This window comes from Eptatretus burgeri, chromosome 5, assembly GCF_056783735.1.
Source record: "Eptatretus burgeri isolate ZD-2024b chromosome 5, Ebu_testis_v1, whole genome shotgun sequence".
NCBI classification, from domain to species: Eukaryota; Metazoa; Chordata; class Myxini; order Myxiniformes; family Myxinidae; genus Eptatretus; species Eptatretus burgeri.
Genome location: NC_140965.1, coordinates 47015608 through 47033437, shown reverse-complemented (window position 1 = coordinate 47033437; position 17830 = coordinate 47015608). Strand labels below are relative to the sequence as shown.

General features: G+C 41.8%; 1 protein-coding gene and 1 long non-coding RNA gene across 20 annotated transcripts in view; one reads left to right on the top strand and one right to left on the bottom strand.

Annotated features, from left to right (window-relative positions):
- HIVEP2 (HIVEP zinc finger 2) overlaps positions 1 to 17830 on the bottom strand; it is a 321024-nt gene that overhangs the window by 286291 nt on the left and 16903 nt on the right. For 16 of the 19 annotated variants that reach the window (XR_015058307.1, XR_015058309.1, XR_015058308.1 and 13 more), the window contains exon 2: positions 3503 to 3595. The exons of the other annotated variants lie outside the window; for them this stretch is intronic. The gene's annotated coding sequence lies outside the window, so the exon portion shown is untranslated. The remainder of the gene's footprint in view (positions 1 to 3502; positions 3596 to 17830) is intronic. 19 annotated transcript variants of the gene reach the window in all.
- On the top strand, positions 1277 to 6272 carry LOC147026375 (uncharacterized). The gene is made up of 5 exons (XR_015058311.1): positions 1277 to 1411; positions 1540 to 1616; positions 4203 to 4273; positions 4405 to 4479; positions 6162 to 6272. It is a non-coding gene; the product is annotated as an uncharacterized LOC147026375 (long non-coding RNA).

Here is a 17830-nt window from a genome sequence, read left to right as displayed (position 1 = left end):
CACACACACACACACACACACACACACACACACACACACACACACACACACACACACACACACACACACGCGCGCACACACACGAAAATCAAGGCCTAATCCATAAGCCCCCATTTCGGACTAAGTCCAACGGGGGTTAATAAAGGTCTTAAAGGCTGTAGTAAAAAAACAAAACAACCAACCTTCTTTCCAGAAGTTTACCACTGTTGATACACAAGCGTATTAACACGTTAAATTAGTTTTTCTTCTTTCATGTGGACGTTAAATTAGTTCTTTGGGCCTGTTGTTTATGTCATGCGTGTCTTCCTAAAAAACAGTAAGTTATTTTTTAATTTTGTTTGACTGCCAGACCGGAAGACAATTCAACAATTTCCTTACTCCTCTGTGCAAGCATGATTGGGACGACATTCCATACAATTTTCCAAATTCAGAGCCAAAGTACTGATCAACCACAAGTTCGTGTTCCGATTCATGTTCAAAATGAAACATTCAACTGAAAGTAAGTTGTTCCTCAATTATAAACTGACGTTTGGAGAGACAGACAGAAGTGAACCAATTTCTTAGCCTCGGTTTTCGCTTCGTGCGCGAGGGGTAATAAATGAATGAATGAATCAAGAAAGGCATCATGGTAGAAAATCTGAAGTATTGGAATTATTCCCAAAATATCTGGAAAACCTATGTTGTTTTTTATTTTTATTAATTTTTTTTTTGGGGGGTGGGGTGGAGAGGAGGGGTTCTGTACATGATAAAGGCTTTTGGAAAAGCAAGGTGAAACAGGGTAAAATGCAACAAACTGATAGAAGGGCAGTGTAGCCACAGTTGACAACAATAAACAAAGGAATGAATGAAGAGGAAAAAGAGGAGAGAGAGAGAGAGAGAGAGAGAGAGAGAGAGAGAGAGAGAGAGAGAGAGAGAGAGAGAGAGAGAGAGAGAGAGAGAGAGAGAGAGAGAGAGAGATAGGAGGGGAGGAAACACAGTAACCTGCAAGTTAAAGGACAGGGTTAGATGTGGTTAATAGGGTTGGAAGAGGTTAATGTGGGTATGGATGAGGGAACACAGGAGAAAGTGGTGAACCACCTGCTTTTCTCGAAGGCCAGAATTGAAGAAGTAGGATTGAGTAGCATTAGGAAGGTCACTTCTCAAGGACTCGCTACTTCTCAAGGACTCGCTACTTCTCAAGGACGTGCATTATCCTTTAGAATTCCACAAACGGGGAGAAGAGTAACAAATGAGTAGAGATGTGCAGAAAAAAATGGAATTTGGAGTTTACCCAACAGGAGTTTACAGGAAGAACGTGCGAGTCCTGAAGGAGCAGGGGAAGGTCGGTGGGATGAGAGAGCAGAAGGAACTATACAAGAGGAGAGGCGGTTAAAGAAAACAGACTACTGACTTTTCTGCAATGTGGCAGCCGGTAATAGGCCTCGTTCTTGGGCCTCGCCATGGGAGACAACTTTACTGAACCTTGAAGTAAATACCAGTGCACTGCTGAGGTTCATACATCTCTGTCAAAAGGAATGTTATGGAATGCGTTTTTCACAGATAATGAAAGACCGCAGCAGTGAATCCTACAGGAAACATCACACCTGATGCGGAAACATCCAGCGCAAAGTCTCCAGGTGAGACAATCACAATTAAATTAAATTATGTGAAACTTTTAAAAAGTGTCACGGCAATCCCTTTGAGCAAATAATAAGCACGGGAGCATTCCACATCATACTAACTTGGTCGATCCATTTGACGTCGCTTCTCTTTACCGCAATTTCTTTCCTGTTTTTATTTTTTTTTTGCAATAACACACATACATTGGAGTCTACAATATTCACGTGATGAAAAGATGTGTAGAAGAGCACCAGACTGTGTCTCCACGAATAAAGGGTTATAGCATTATTTTCCTCATTCTGACACCATGAGATTTACGCTAACCCGGTACTTGTGTCATTCACAGGAGAAATTTGCAAGCCGGATGTTCAACTTGATTACACGCATTGTGAACCTTAACAGTACCGAGTGTCAAAACTACACATTTCTTAATCCTGGTCCACAGCACACTTCGCTTTTAAGCTGTCTAGCCTGGGTTCAAATCCTGACAGATATAAACTGCCACATCAGTGTTTAACAGGCAGGGTGATACATCAGTGTGTGTGGCGTCCATCGGATGGACGTTAAACTGGGTGTCCCGTCTGTTGGTATTAGTTGGTGGTCATTAAAGATCCCACGGTGTCCTCCACTAAGAGTCGGCGAGCTGTCGCCAGCACGATGAACAAATTACGAATTCCTGCCCTCACCTTAGTCGAGTGTCAAGCCTGGCCAGCCGGTTCACGAAAGACTTGGGCCAAACTTCCCCTGGCCAACACCACAACAACATAGGAATAATTGTGGCCATTAAATAAGAATAAGAGGAAGAAGAAAAAGTGGGTGGCATAACTCTCGTTCTACTCGGCCATCATTGGAATTCAGTGGGAAAACCGTAAAATCGATAACGCAGCAGCAAGTGCAAAGTGGCTGTCTGAAGAAAACCAACCAAACGAAAAAACAACGGCTATTCATGTTCGGATTTGGAATATCAGTGGCAGGGTAATGGAACAAACTTTAAACGAACACAATGTTCAATCCTTAGACTGGAAACTAAGGTGACGTCGATGTTGCTTTCTTGCTCCTGAAACAACCGGATTGGATGGAGCAGAGTAGGATTTCGATCAAGCCATTAAAACAGGGGAGGTCCATTAAAAAGAATGTCGTCATCACGTCCCTGCTGAAAACTTTTGGCCCAAATGAAATTTCCAAGTGAACATTTTCTATGGAGGAAAATCTAACTGCGTTGCATTCGTAATACCTTTTGCCGAGAAAAAATTACTTGTGAAGGGATGAAAGATAAGCTTCAAGTCCACCAAGTTTAAGTGACCTCTGTCATGGCATTCCCACCCTGACTGTCGATGTGGTTGTAATAACGAACATCGTGCTTTGGCAGCGATGTCGGAATCACCTTCTGAGAAAACAAACTCTCGTCACTGACCCCAGAGCAGACATATAGATTTGTGACACCCGAGAGACACCGTGCCTGGCGGGGTTGTCAGCAATTACATGGTTGTGGTCTTTCCTGTTATGCACACCACTCTGACAGCCTTAAGAATGCCAGAATGTCACTGTGCTCACATACATGACCTTTAGAAGTGCATGGTGAAACATATACATGATTCCTGACAGAACAAGTACAGGGTTTGAACCTGTCGTATCATTCATTCTGGCCAAAGTTTGGTCACATCACATGTTTATACGCAACGAGACATCAAATAAAAACAATATTGAGTTTCTTGATTGCTTCCATTTTATAAAGTGACCTTTTTCGTAGTCGGCTCCTAATGAAGGGATGCATTGATGACAGCGTTCGGAAACATCAACCAATTTCTGAAGCCCTCGCAGAACTGCCGTCAGACATTGACAAATAGTCATCACATGTAAACGTTTTAGCTTTGGGTACACTTAAAAGTCAATTTTATCTCACCTTGAACATAGTTCAGGTGAGCTATTAGCATCACACGGTGTCCATCAGTCAGTGATTCAATGACTCAGAATGTAAACACTCAGATCTTCTTCTCTGAAAATACACAAACAATTTCGATGAAACTTGACCACAACCTTCATCACCTGTGATAGAGTAAAGTTTGTTCATGGCATTAAAAACACAATTGGGGGGGTCAAAGTGAGTCCAGGTTTGACACCCCAGAATAGGTATTTGCTTTCTTTTCTGAAACCACACACATGATTTTGATGAAACTTGACCACAAACTTCATCACCGTGATGCTGAAACTAATAGTCCTATTTTCACCAAACTTTGTAGAACTTCTGATGACCAAGGCTTAGTGATATAGAACTTCCTGATACCTTGCAAATCCTATCAAAATTGCATATCAAGTCGGTCAATTTAAAGGTCAAAGGTCATTACCATTCTGGGATCGATACTTTTGATTTCTCAAAAACAATTCACCCTTGATAGGAATAATCTCTGCATGGTGCTTTCACAAGTTTGTTCAAAACCAGCTAATTTACATATTTTGTGGGGAATCCACGCCTACCAGTTGTTCTCTGGTTCTACCCTATTTTTGCCCCTATTTTTTATACAGGTGTCGGGCCTTTTATACAGGTATCAGGTCTTTGTTACGGGTATCATGTCTTTTATACAGGTATTGGGGTTTTTTTGCAGGTATTGGGCCTCGTGGAAGAGCAAAACAACAAGGGGCAATGAGTGAATAGACAAATGCAGAGCAAGATCTGGTGAGTAATTGGAAATGTTGATGCCAGGGAAATGACCACATCTAACCTTCTGAGATAAAAGAACCGAGGCAGACGGTGTGTACGAGGGTGTTGTTTACTAGGACCCAACGACTGCATGCCTCTTCAACCAGGTGACTGTGTGCACTGAAGTTTTCAAAACATCACCGCAGAACTGCTGGTGCGCAATTATCAAGAACCAATTCAAGGTACGATGGCACCTCGGAGATTGAAATGGCCAGTGTCGTTTCAACAAAAGAATTTATACATTTGCGTTTTCTTCTGTTGTGATGAGTCTCAGAACTATCTAAGCTTTTGATAATGAGAAGTTACAACACCCCTGCATGCTTGTTTATGCAAACGGCTAAGCGCATGTAAGTGGTTACCACCCATATTTTAGGGCACACCCTGACTTGAGTGGCATTTTTGAAAGTCACAAAGACTACTACTGGTCATGAAATTTGGTTCATTGCACAGACAGTATTCCATAGGACCTTAAAATATATAGGTTAATGGGTCTATGATGTATATTACTGAATCGACAGGATTTTTGTTGAATATATATGCCCAGTATTGGCCTTTTTTCTTGTTTCACCTTAAAATATGACATATATTAGACCATGCAAAAATACAAAATATAAAACATTCTATATGAAATTTCTCATCTAATCAAAAGGTTGTCACCCACAGTCTGAGAAAATCAGCATTTGTGTCGGTCAGTGGTGGATTCGCATGATATATGCACATTCTGGCATATTTTTATTTTTTTTCTTGTTTTATTTCCCTTTTAGAGCCTGGGACTATGAAATCCCATAACAAAATGACTAGTTTATCAATAACTCATATTTACGTGTCTTAAATTATTCAACTTATTACCAATAATCAATTTTAAAAAATTGAGATGATCCGGGTGGATACTTAATTACAGCGGCTTGACCGAACTTTCCAACCCAAATGTCCGACTGCACGTCACGTTTCAAAAAAAAAAATGATTTTATTCTTCTGTGCATCAGATTATTTTCACAAAAATTTTTTTTACAAATGGGGCACAGTGATATAGATATAATAGTTAAAAAAAATTGAAAACATGCATGTTTAGAGTAATTTTGCATTTTTGTCTGACTGCACGTCACACTTTTTTGAATTTGATTAAAAAATTGATTTTCTTAAAAAAATTTTTTAAATATTTTTCCAGGTATTTAAAAAATATTTTATTAATTTAGAAGGCAGTTAAAACACTTTTGGAGAATTTAGAGAGCTTTTTGTTTCTCCTAGAATTGAATGAATTGAAAATTTACGTCCAAGAATTTGTTCGATAAATCTTCTCTCTTTTAGTGCTTTTCAGCATCTGACAGTCACTGAATAGAGCAGTAATAAAAAATAGGGATGTATTATTTCTTAATAATCGCAGAAATTGGTATTTTGATTATTAGATTAGTTGCTAGAATAAGTTACATACTATGACCTTCATTTATTTTGCCAAAAAAGAAAAAAAAGAAAAATTAGGTAATTTCATTGAAAACTCGCAAAACCATCAAAATAGGTGCCCCTTCTTCAAAGTATCATATTTCGGTATATATATATATATATATATATATATATATATATATATATATATATATATATATATATATATATATATATATATATATATATATATATATATATATATATATATATACTAAACGGTTTTTTTTTATTCTGAACTCAGTAACACTTACACTTTCAGGAAAATGTAGTGAGAAGGCAGTGAAGCAAACTTCATTTTTTGACATTTTTGAAACAGAGTGGTAACCACTTACATGCACTTAGCCATACATGAACATGCATTAATATGGTCTCTTTAAAAGTTGAAAACCGAGTTTGATCCTCATTTATTGCTCACTCTCAGAGTTCACGAAAAGCTACACTGCAAGCTATGAACAGCACATCAAACAAGTACAAGATTGATACATCTGTGTAACATTAAAATAAATTGGTGGAACAAAATAATAAAGTCTCCTCTTCTTCTTTAATGGACCCAATTATTCTCAATTTCTTGTTGGATCGGCTGGATAAAGTACTTTAGCCCAAATCATTCATGAACTGGATGGCCAAGCCTGATGTAGGGATCTTTTACAGTTTACACCCGCCAACAAATGCTGGCAGACCGGACACCCGGCTTAAAGTCCATCTGAGGGATGACACACACATTGATGAATCATCCTGCCCGTGAAACACCAGGATGACAGTTTATAGCTTGGTCAGGATTCAAACTCAGCCAAGACTTTTAAGAGGTAAGTGTGTGTACCCTTGCTAGGTTATCCTGCGAACCCAAATAAAATACTACAATTAGTCTGACTGAACAAAAATCGGTGTACAGTTGGAAACTGGGATGAAATGATCTCATTACTATTATGAACATGGGGAAAATGAGTATGGAGTCACAGGAAAATGGTAAATAAACTTTTCTGTGGAACATCGAGGCAGCCATCTGCATTGTTAGTTCGAGTGTTCCAAGAAATGGGGCTAAATAATGGCAGATGATGAAAGTTACTCATTTCCATTACAGTCGAGTGACATTTTGTAAATTCTATTCATGGAGAACAAGTCACCAAATTATTATTTTTTTCATTACCGGTGGTACATGAACGGTTATTGGAGCTCACAAAATACGCTAATCAAAGGAATGGTCAAATGGAAACAGGAACTGTAATTACACGTGAAAATTTCGTGGCACACTTGATCAAACATAACACCGATAATTATAATCGATCAATTCCAAACAAATCAGAACACCGTGTTTTGGACCAAACGTGCTTTCGTCGTTCGTTTGGAGCGTCTCATATTATTCTGGCATCTGTAACCCACAAACAAATGGTGAGAAATACCAACTTCCCAGACAAGACGAATATCATTTGACGATTGACATGCAGCATCATGCAATGCATCAACGCAATGCTAGGCCAGAGCGATGGAACGGATGCAGTCGTCTTGGTATTCAGGAACGAGAAGACTTGATTTTCTCTGGGGAATGGCCATCACCAAGTGCCTTCCATTGATAAACAGAGCACGAGGCACTTCCAGGCACAAATATAAGGCTGACATTATGAAATGTTAAACATACGGTGGAATTCCCACTGGGGAAACTGAGAACACGATATTTGTTTGTGCGGAGCAGTACTGTGGACCCTGCACCAAAAGGATATCAAGCGATGACGTGGCAACAAAAATCGCAAATCAACAACCTGCCCAAAAAGGTATTCCCTTGTATACAGTAATGTCCCCTTAAAGATCAACAGTTCGGTCCATCAGATAGTTTAAATCAATGAATAATCTGCTTAACAGGACGTTCATAACTGTATTAAATTGTTTTTATCCTTATTTTATTCGCGGGCACTCATGCCCTCCAGGCAGGAATCCTAAATATATTTATTATTTATGGACACACACACATATATATACAGTATATCTATACGAATAAAAGGGTGTGTGTGTGTGTGTGTGTGTGTGTGTGTGTGTGTGTGTGTGTGTGTGTGTGTGTGTGTGTGTGTGTGTGTGTGTGTGTGTGTGTGTGTGTGTGTTGTTCATAAAGCATAACATATTCTCTCTGCTAGCTCCGATTCCCCCACCCCCTCTCTCTTTGTCTAATCCTCTCTCTCCCCACTCCTCTCCCTGCCTCCCCTCCCTCGCTCCTCTCTCTCTCCCTCCCTCCAATCTCTCCTCCTCCCACCTCCCTCTCCTCCCCCTTTATCACCCCTCAGCAAAACGTTGGATTGCATTCACTTGTATGTACTCATAACCAAACCACCCATCACAACCAAACCACCCATCATAACTAAACCACCCATCATAACCAAACCACCCATCCCAACCAAACCACCCATCATAACCAAATCACCCATCACAACCAAACCACCCATCATAACCAAACCACCCATCATAACTAAACCACCCATCACAACCAAACCACCCATCCCAACCAAACCACCCATCATAACCAAATCACCCATCACAACCAAACCACCCATCATAACCAAACCACCCATCACAACCAAACCACCCATCACAACCAAACCACCCATCATAACCAAACCACCCATCATAACTAAACCACCCATCACAACCAAACCACCCATCCCAACCAAACCACCCATCACAACCAAACCACCCATCACAACCAAACCACCCATCACAACCAAACCACCCATCATAACCAAACCACCCATCACAACCAAACCACCCATCACAACCAAACCACCCATCACAACCAAACCACGTATCATAACTAAACCACACATCACAACCAAACCACCCATCCCAACCAAACCACCCATCACAACCAAACCACCCATCATAACCAAACCACCCATCACAACCAAACCACCCATCATAACTAAACCACCCATCACAACCAAACCACCCATCACAACCAAACCACCCATCACAACCAAACCACCCATCATAACTAAACCACCCATCACAACCAAACCACCCATCACAACCAAACCACCCATCATAACTAAACCACCCATCACAACCAAACCACCCATCACAACCAAACCACCCATCACAACCAAACCACCCATCATAACTAAACCACCCATCCCAACCAAACCACCCATCACAACCAAACCACCCATCACAACCAATCCACGCATCATAACTAAACCACACATCACAACCAAACCACACATCCCAACTAAATCACCCATCACAACCAATCCACGTATCATAACTAAACCACCCATCACAACCAAACCACACATCACAACCAAACCACCCATCACAACCAAACCACCCATCACAACCAAATCACACATCATAACTGAACCACCAATCACAACCAAAGGAAAGTAGGGCTGTCCTTATTTTATTTTTTTCCGAAATTTCAAGGGGCTAACCCGAATTTAGGTTGATATTTATGAGAAAAAAAATACAAAAAAATATAAACCCGAAAATAAATATTTTAGGGGTTGCTATCAAAAAAAACTTCTGCTTCTCGGAGATGCGAAATCTTCAAGAACAAGACGATGACGATGATGAAGCACCGGAAAGAGCTGTTGTTCACCAGAAAGATATCATGCGCCGGAAAATGGAAGATTTCGCATCTCAGAGAAGCAGAAGTTTTTTTTTGATGTACTGCATTTGAACTCTGACTTTCTGCACAAAGACCCGGATCAATGGGAAACTGAAGATAGTTTCCCACAGACCCGGACTATCGTCAGCAAGCTGAAAGTTGTGAATGACTGTGCAGAGCGTGGTGTAGCCCTGGCGACTGAGTACAACAGTCTTATTACGTACGATGAGGAGCAAAAGCAGTACCTATTACAAGCGGTAACTGATCACCGAAAACGATTCCTGTACTGTAAGAAATCAACTTTGAACAAGTGAACTATAGCTCTTGTCCCGTCTGTTCGAAGACTCCGTCTGCAAACTGCAGAGTTCGAAAAACACAAAAAATACATAAAATCTTGATTTTTTTTAGACTTTTCAAGTTTCACTGAGACGGACTGGAAAAATCTTGCCAAGTTCAACAATATTTTTCTGCAGTATTTCAGATTCTAATGCACCAGAAACATCGTGCATTACATGTTAATGTCATTTTGGCATAAGATTAAAAAAAAAAAAAAATAGAAAATGAATTTTTTTTTTTCAAATTTTGATGGACGGTAGCAACCCCTAAAATATTTTTTTTCGGTTTCATATTTTTAAATATTTTTTTCTCATAAATATCAACCTAAATTCAGGTTAACCCCTTGAAATTTCCGAAAAAAATAAAATAAAATAAGGACAGCCCTAAAGGACAGATCACAACTAAACCTCTAATCATTACCAAACCTCACATTATAACCAAACCACCAATCATTACCTTTTCTATGAGAGTGCTTCAGCAGCACCCACACTCCTTAAAGTTAATATGCACCTGTCTGTCGATGGTTTGAAGATGCTCATGTTTTCATTTGTGGGTTATTTTTTCCAGAATGGGCAAACAAAGATTTCGAGAATGTCTATTCATGATCATCCTTCAGTTAGTCGGTCAAACCACATTCTATTTTAAGGTGTGCTCTCCTCTGGCCTCGGTTCTAAAAGATCATTTCACGGGCCCCTCAATGGCTGCTCTCTTGTGCAGGATTCATGCATCTCAATGAGAATTAAAGTAGTGGCCAGCGATGAGGCTCTACCTGAGCGATAACAACCATACTTCTCTTACGTAATCTGTAAATAAATGAGTCTTTGATGGAAACATGTACCATACTGAGCATGGATGGGAAATGATTCAACAGAGGCAGGGTCCGGTCTCCTCGGTCTAGTCGGATGAGCCAGAGGCCAGAGGTACACACAATGGTCTCGAAACTGTCTAGCCTGGCTGTGTTTGAATCTCGGCCCAGCGATGGACTGTCATCCCGATGATTCATCACCATCATCAATGTGTGTGCCGTCCCTCGGATGGACGTTCAACTTGTCGTCCCATCTGCAGGCATTCGTTGGTGGAGGTTAAAGATCCCACGGTGTCCTTCGCGAAGAGTAGACGAGCTATCGCCAGCACCTTGTACAAATTATAAATTCATGCCCTGACCTGAGTTGAACGTCAGGCCTGGCCAAACGGTTCGTGAAAGACTTGGGCCAAACTTCACTTGTCCTATCCCACCAGAACATGGGAATCATTGTGGCCGTTAAAGAATAAGAAGAGCAAGAAGAAGAAGAAGAAAAAGAAGATGAAGAAGAGGAAGAAAAAGGGTCAGCTCTGCTCTTGCTTTGTAAAAGAAACACCATTGAAAGAAAACAAGTAAAAGCTTGAAAGGTAGCTATATGATTGAACACGAATCTGCATAAAAGTTTACCAAAACAAGCAATCTGCAGCACAACTAACAGAAGATTCAAGAACAATTGAAAGGAAGAAAGGCTAAAGCACATCAAGTTTAAGGTTAGCAAAATAGTGTTCAAGAAACACCAAAATAGGCATGGAAGAAGAATAATAACTGATCATAGTTAAGTAAAGGGTGAGGCATAATATGAGTTTCAATCAGGAGAAATAATGAGATGCAGACCGGTGGTTAATGAATTAATTGTCTGTGAGCATTGCAGCGGAGGAAGCTGTTACACCATCGGCTGAAAACGATTCCATTGAGTGACAAAGGTAGCATGGTCTCCATCCGTTTCTAATGGAGATTAACGGCATTTCTTGGATCGAAAAGGGCTCGTACGCACTGTGCTTGCACATCCAAGTGTGACGTACAATTGCTCGATGACGAGGTCAATTGAGCCGTCAAAGCGGAGCGTCGGAACTCACCCCAAGGCTCTACTTGCTGGGTAGTGATGCGAAAGATCATTCGAGAAAATGAAGATGTCGGGGTCTGTTTTGGTCGGTTTTTCAAACAAGCTCGTGCTCTTTCAAACATGTTTTTTTTCATCACACAAATGCACACCAAGTATGTATGTTATATTGATAAGGGTCGCCCCTAAAAGGTCTGTCGGCCGACCCACGTAATAGACAGAATACCATTGATAAACTATATTTATGTCCCATGGCTTGACATCATCTCCATCTTCTTCAAGTCACTTCATTCGACAGTCAACCAACTATTTGATCCCAGCACAGAAGCCTTTCTTCTGAGGTATCATTCACGCAGTAAACGTGCCCGTATTAACCTCTCGAGCTTAAGCAATGGAGTATCCCCTAAACTCGTTTTTCATCTGGGGGATTAAGTGAAAGCCACATGGACTAGTATCTGGCGATTTTCGTGGGTGAGGCAAAAACTCCCCACTCCAGAGACTCTAACAGGTCACATATAACGCGTTTTACTTCTGTCACGGCTTTGGGTCACAGATAGGGATGAGGTGGTTGATAAGAGTCAAATGTTTTTTGCTCACTGGACTCAGATAATTACAAAAAAAAGAAAAAAAAACATGTGGTAGTAAATCCTCCTTCACTACTAGACCCTGCGGAACTGTCCAGTTCATCAAAAATTCCAATGTGGTCGTTAAAAAAGTGAACACCTTGACACTCCTTTGGTGGTCTTTGGCCTTTTTCAGTTGTGGAGATGGCAGTCCTTTCCACTCCCGCTGAATGAGACTTCAGTCCTGGGTTTGTAATCTTGGCACCAGGTTTCGTCGCCACTTAAAATGAGTTCTAAGAAAGGGTCACCTTCCAGAAGTAAACACCGAAGATGCTGTCAGTTTCTACCCTGTGGAAGGACATGCAGCACCCATTTTTCCATCACCTTACTTTCTCCCTGACTGTTCACTTGAGTCGTAAGTTGTCCAATTTCGATATGCCAGTCATGAAACACATTTAGGGCATTAATAACAGTGAGAGCGGTGAAATGCCTGCCTGACCACAGCGAGTAATTTATGTATCCATTTTTTCTCCCAGAAAAGATCATCCCAATCGCTGAACAGCTCTCAAATGAAAAAATTCCTTGATGCAATCAATGCTTTTGAATTCTCATTCTGCAATATTTTTTTTTCAGTTTTATCAAGATTTTAATTCTGCAACAGATTGGAATTTAATTCTGCAATTTTTTGCTACAGTTGTGAACATCATTCTTCCTGATGTTTTACAAAAGTGCAAGTAACTTGATAAGCTGGTGTTGGCTTCGCGGTTGGATGGCTGTCTTGGGACCTCAGGGTCCTAAGTTCGAGCCCTTAATTACCGTTGAATTAACACCAGATGGGGTTGACAGCCTGTTATCCTTCTGAGTACCAGTGTACTGGTAATATTATAATTTTGTATTTTTGGTTATGTGTATATAACATCAGATGGGGTTGACTGAGCCTGTTATCCTTCTGAGTACCAGTGTACTGGTAATATTATAATTTTGTATCTTTAATTAACTTTATAAAATTTGTAGAATATGTTTTTCACTTTGAATTTGTGGATTACGATATGTAAATAAAGGTGGGAAAAGTCTGATTTAATGTAATTTAATTCCAGGCTATAAGGCAACAAAAGGTGAAGATTTTTGAAAGGGGGTGCATATATTGTTACGGCTGTGGAAATTTGCATTACACCATAAAGGGCCCTCAGGTGAGATATCTTCATAGGTACATGCGTCGTTAGCCCAAACCCGTTGTCAAGAGGGAATTTGTGATCCATTCGGGCTGCGATCCTCCAGTTAGCCATTTTTCTGTTCGATCTTTTATTTCAAACACACAGCATCTCAACAACCACGCCATCCCCATCACAACGCCAACCACACTGCAACCACGCCACCTCCACCATCTACGCTACTACATCTTGGCCACTACGTCTGCTTCCGAATGGCAAACAAAGGTGCCAAGGAGGGAACTGCGAGGACGCGCAGGTTTCCCCGCCTGTTTCTCCCATTTGACTTCCCCGCGCTTTGGAGTGGAGGAGGGGCGATGCAGGTCAAAGGTCAGAGGTCATGTGAAGGAGGGGTCTCATTTTGGGGGAATAATTCTCTGGCCCAGAGCCAAAAACTGACTCCCTCGGCCCCCGCACGGGGCGGGGTGGAGGGAAAGCGTGAGGGAACGCCCTTTTCGGGAACCCTCTCGAAGGAAGGTGGAACCAAGAACGGGGCGGGCGAAGGGCGGGGCCCCGAGCTATAAAAGACGGACACGGACGGGGCGCTCGAGCCTCTTCCTCTTGCGCCTCTTCCTCTTCCGCCTCTTCCTTTTCGTCTTGGCTGGTGGTCTGGTTGGTCTTCGGTTGGTTTTTGTCGAAAGTTGGTCTTCAGGAAGAGGTCCTGTGCCCGCGGCTTGGCGAGCGGCCCTGTCATTAAGGCCCGTTGTGAGATGGACCTGCGCGTCCGGACAGGGAGTGCCGGAGAGGGTTCGGCGGCCGCGAGAGAGGTCGGGGCCAGGCGCGACCACGCTGACGGTTGCGGGAGAGGGACTCACCAGCCATAAAAGGGAAGTCGCGACTTCTTTCTTTCTTTCTTTTCCTTCCTTTGCTTTTTGTATAAATGTGTGTGTTGGCGCCGTCTGTGAAGTAGAACTGCGTAAGTGTTGCCGTGTGTCGGTCGTACTCGGTTGTAGCTCTGCATTTGCTTTTGTTGCATGACTGTTTTAACTGTTATATGTGCATTTTTGACTGTATGGCTGTATATACGTGCTTGTCTGTGTGTCTGTGAGTAAAACGCTTGCTTGTTGACTGTTCCCGCTCTGCTTCGTCTCTTTTCCTTTTTATTGACCCTCCATCTTGCATCACGTAAGGGGTTCGTCATGGGTGCAACATCCCGGTAATTAATCGGAACCGTCAAGGTTGACGATGACACCGCTCGGTTATCACTGTAGCACGGAACGGACCACTTAAGCGGTTCGTGTCCAGAGTCGGCCTGTGGCATGGTACGATCGCCCGGTCAACCATTCGCGCAAGTACTTAGGTAGATCGAATTTGGCGAGCAACCCTATCCTGCGCGGGTGGGCAATTGGCACGATCGTGGTGAGGTTAAATCCCCAGCCGTGACGAGCTCCCGGCGTTGTTCCGAGAGGGTCACGACTGAATTGTCCGTCCGGTGGGCGACGTGCCACGATTCGAGTTACGTGACCGTTCACACGCCGGCGGGCACAAATTCGCAACAATATATAAATATATCTACATATATATAACAAAATATATTAATAGATATATAAATAAATAAATATTTATATATATATATATATATATATATATATATATATATATATATATATATATATATATATATATATATACATATACATATAACTCGATAAATATACATTTATGTTATGTTATGTTATATGCCTGGTGTTAGCTTAATGGTTTGGGTGGTGGCCTTGGGATTCGAAGATCTTGAGTTCAAATCCCACTCAGCTGTTGAATTAGTACCAGGTGGGGTTGACTGCCTGTCATCCTTCTGAGGTCGGCAAAATGAGTGCCAGCTTGCTGGTATCCTGTGTCGGAGTGGCGACCCATCCAGGATTGTGCCCAATAGCCAAAGAGACTGCTTAGGCAGCACCAACGCTCTGCACAGAGTATGGTCCCAATCGACGGATGGAAATCTAATATATAAAGCTCTTTCTAACCACTGACTGACTCACTGATATTAAAGATCGGTACCTTCCGGGTGACATAGAAAGCTGATATTTTGTGTATTGATGGACATCAAAGCCAATACACCGGAAAAATTCACAGAATCGTCGGACAACATCCGTAAATGAAAATATAAATATATAAAAATAAATGAAAAAAATGCAGGTGAGCGGCCCGAGACAATGGGGGGAAGCATGGAAATTTTGTGTGCTGACGGACATCAAACCCGTTACAGCAGGAAAAATCACAGAAACAACAGAAGCATCCATAAATGAAAATAAATAAATGAATTAAAAAAAAAATGCAGAGCGACCCGAGAGAATGGGGAAGCAGGGTAATTTTGCGTGTGGAAGGACATCGAAGCCGATACAGCAGCAAAAAATCACAGAACCAACAGAAAGCATCCGTAAATGGGAAGGGGGGGGGGTACAAATAAATGAAAAATCAAATGCAGGTGAACGACAATAGAGAAGCACGGTTCGTATGCTTACACGATGTGTAAGGCATACTCCGCGAGTTTTTTTTAATTTTATTACATGTGCAACAAGTGCACTATTACAAGCAAAGCAACCTACAAGTGCAGCACATTTGTGGGAACTTCTGCAACAGTGTTGCGAAGAACTTTCCGAACAATATTTGATTTCCATTGTAGAAAGAATGCCATGAGTATGTTCGGCTGTTATATCTGCAAAAGGTGGCTACTTTGATGAGTTAAAAACTTGAATTAAATGTTGTTCAACAAAACGATTCCATGATTTATTTTTTAACTGCAATTGTTTATTTGTTCTATGTTTTAATTTCAGAGAACATTGAAACATTAAACTGCTTAAATTTCAGTGAAAACTGGAAAAATAGGGGTGTTCTAAAACTTTAGACCGGTAGTGTATATACTGTGTGTATATATATATATATATATATATATATATATATATATATATATATATATATATATATATATATATATATATATATATATATATATATATATATATATATAGTTGCGGTTCTCAGAACCGCATGCCTCCAAGGCAATGGCATCCAACATATAGTGGTCCCAAAACACATATTTCATTAATATACATTTAGATAGTCCCTTCCCTTTTGTCTCGTGGTCAAATGGGACGTGCGTTGCGGGGATCTCAGAGCTATGTTTGCTTACAACACTAAGCTTCATTTCTACTCTTCTTTTCTGCTTACCCCTGAGGTAAATCCAAATTTGCGCCCAACACGTGCAGCACGTGCCACGGCCGGGGGAGGGGAATATAAAGCCACAACGACACCACGAGTATCGACAGCACACAGATGCGAGGAAACAGCGATATCCTCGGACGAACCTCTGCGGCAAGCTTGAGATGATCGTCTGACATTTCCAATGATCTGGGATGAGATTGCCGGTGCTTTGAAAAGGCATACGAATGTATATCTCTTCAAGAGGTTTCACGGATGTGGTTTTGGACAAAACAGACGCAAATGACCCAATATCAGAAAGAGCGTGGCTAGTAGCTTGGTGCCAATAGCAACATCATCAAAGGCCAACGATAGTAAAAGGACAACCATGCCACGTTGTGCAAGATACGGGCGGCACGTTCTGTGCGACCCATTTCTGGATTTAATTAGTTCGGAATCCTCTTTTCTCACCAAACCCCCATCTCATTATTATATCCGATCGTTCCCCTCAAATGCTGACACAGATCGGTGTTCGCCTCACGTACACGATAGCAGAATCGGGCAAATGAGAGCGCTGACCACGTGGGCCATGGCGGATCCGCGCATACTGTGCGGAACGTGCTGGAAGGCAGATCCGTGCGCCGCTTGTGATACTTTATCGTGCAGAGCAGGGCACAAGTGCACACATCTTACCGTCTGTGCATCGGTTTGCCATAACATCTTACCTTCTCACCTCTACGGCCAGCGAAGCTGCAATCGGGCAGAGACATTGTGGTGAATTGAAGGTCGTGACGTGTGATCACATGTTGCCCGGCTCGAGCACAGAAGAGATAAAGCTGAGGTTCGGCTCGGCCGCGGGGATTGTCCCTGGGGCATTGTTGTTTTATGTCGGCGGCTCACTTGGTGCTCATTGAATGGTGAGAACACTGATTGATATATAATACTGATTTATTTTGCGGTGATTAGTTGCGCGTGTGTACCTTACTGCTTATGTACTCCATGCTGCATCTGTATTTCCTGGTGTGCCCGTAGAAGCGGCTTCAATCAAATGGAATAAAGCCTATACTCTGAAGGTTCTTCTCTCGTCCTCATTTCAATTTATTCCATTTGGTTTTCTCGGCTCTCTCAACCAACGATGGACAAGATCTACAAACCAGAGAGGTTCGACGCAGACCCAAACGCGACTGACTCAGAAATGAAATGGTCGCATTGGTTCCGTTCCTTCTCACACTATCTGACCATCATCGAAGAAGGAGCCGACAAATTGGCCGCCCTCGTGAATCATGTCTCGCCCGGCGTATACAGGCTCTTCTCGGAGTGCGACACTTACGAAGCAGCGATCGACGTGCTGCAGGTGCTCTACGTGAAGCGCAAGAACGAGGTATACATACGAC